General features: G+C 34.6%; 1 pseudogene; it reads right to left on the reverse strand.

The window, feature by feature from the left end:
• Positions 1-374: 374 nt before the first annotated feature.
• On the reverse strand, positions 375-607 carry LOC137105999 (LYR motif-containing protein 5A pseudogene; annotated as a pseudogene).
• Between the last annotated feature and the right edge of the window lie 1,710 nt (positions 608-2,317).

The following is a 2,317-nucleotide window of genomic DNA, read 5'->3' on the forward strand; positions in this document are numbered from 1 at the left end:
CATATTTTATGTATCCCATGGGGAAACTGTCATGGACAGTTGCTCGGGGTTTAGTATCTTTTAAGGTCACTTATACATGTGGCCTTGAGGAACCAGGAATCGCTCCACTAGAGCTCATGGATGACTGATTACCTATGATTTACATGTGAACACCCATATCATAATCTGATATTTGGTTAAATAACAAGATTAAAAGTTGTTTTAAGCTTAATTAAAATTTTGCAAGACATTTGCAAACCATTTTTTTACACACACACAGTCATGTGATTAAACTGATGGCATTATGGTACAAATGTGTAAAGGGGAAAAAAACTATATAAAACAGTACAGTACAGTTCAGACAGATATTTTTCGTAATTATTATAATTATTTATCTAATACCTTTTCTTCATGGCTTGATATTTCCTAAGGAAATATAAAGCTTGTAGTTCCTTGACAAAATCACCCCGTGTTACAAGCTTTTTGATCTTCTCTGGGTCTGTCACGTCTACATGAAAGTTGTTTTCTTGTGGTCCTGGAAATAAGCATATCCCTGGGGGTAGTCATGGCCAATATACAACAATTTTTTTTAAAGTCTGATAACCTAACCCCTTAATGGGTATGCCATTTCAAAAACCAGACACACGTAAAGATGTTGTCTTTCCAGCTTCCAGTTATTTACGTCCCGTGGAGAATGTATTGCATGCAGTTTTACTCACTGAACTGCAAATTACAGAAACACATGCAAATATAGAAAACACAAGCAAAGAAACATCTAAACAAATCTAAGGACATTTACAGTGCTGCTGGAATACAAAACATGCCCTCAAATGCTGAGCAAATTAAATTCTATAAACAAAAAAAGGGAGCTCAGTATTGCATCAAACTCACAAATGACACTCAGGACAGAAATGACAAAAGGACACAATTCACCTCAACTACTATGATGTTAATGTAAATGCACACAACATGTAAAACTAGTTAACAACCAATAAACTAAGTATGTGAACATTTGGAATCAACATGCTGGCTTTGTATACCATATGTAATCCTGTTGTTCTTCCAGAATAATGTAACCATAGATTCATCAGTATACTGTAAAACTGTTAAATTTGTTAAACTGTTAAAACTCAACTCATTAAATTTTAAAGAAACCAAACTAGCCAACTTTCCAGCATGCATTGTTTAAACTCTTCAGAGGCTCTTATATTAAGTAGTTTAAAGAAAACCTAAGTGCCACAAAAATAGTTGAATATCATTTCTTTGCATTCAGTAGTTTTTGTATTAATTTGACTACAAATATTATTGGTAGATGCAGCTGGAAGTGCTTCATGTCATCATCAGAAACTCTTAAAAATAAAAAGAATAGAAATATATCTTTGGATGTGACAGACCGAGTAACTAAATATTTGAGTCTACTTAAGGATCTTTAGTTAAGTGAACTTTGATTTTCAAGGTTAGAGAACCGATTTCGTTTTATATTTTACAAAACAAATTTTCTTTCCACCACACAGTATTGGCTAAGCTCATCTCTACTCTGCTCTACTCCCCTTTGGTACCAGGTACTTTGGTTTCTACTGCAAATACACTACCGCCTAGTTGTACCCCCTAGTACACTCTCCATAGGAAACTGCAGTGATATCACCAAGAGATGATATCAAGGAAGTACCAGGTACAGTACCACCTACAACTTTTGTCTGATAGGAAAGTAAAAAAAGCCAAGTAGTACTATGCAATAGAGAAGCATCTTTAAACTGACAATGATCGAACTACTAAAACCTAAGTTCAGTTAAATCATATTTGTAAGACAGCAGGGGAACAATTCCAAGATAAACACAGTTTAATGGTTTGCAGGGTTAAGCGTTGTAGAGTGTTCACACTACCAGTACAATATCCCTTGGACAGCAACAGCTGCCATTCATTGCCAGTGAAAGTCAGCATAGTCGCTCTGTACACCCTGGTGTGTGAGACAAAAAGAAACCCAGCGATGTGAAAGGAAAAGCTGAACTAAGCTCACCTTTATGTATATATGGTGCAATGTCATTGTGCTCTCTGTCAAACTTCAGGTATGCTGCAAGTGGATAATATAATATATACACATATATACATGCATGTATCTATGTGTGTGTGTGTGTGTGTGTGTATATATATATATATATATATATATATATATATATATATATATATATATATAGTAAATAATATACTCTTTGCAAGGCATTATAATTTAACATTTGGCTTTGTTCAAAACAAAAATATACTTAGATCCTTTTGATTTTCCATATGCACTGTGAGATTTCCACGTCTGAGGGCTTAGCCCTGCCGTCTCACAGCTGAA

The sequence above is a fragment of the Channa argus genome, chromosome 20, assembly GCF_033026475.1.
Source record: "Channa argus isolate prfri chromosome 20, Channa argus male v1.0, whole genome shotgun sequence".
Lineage (NCBI taxonomy): Eukaryota > Metazoa > Chordata > Actinopteri > Anabantiformes > Channidae > Channa > Channa argus.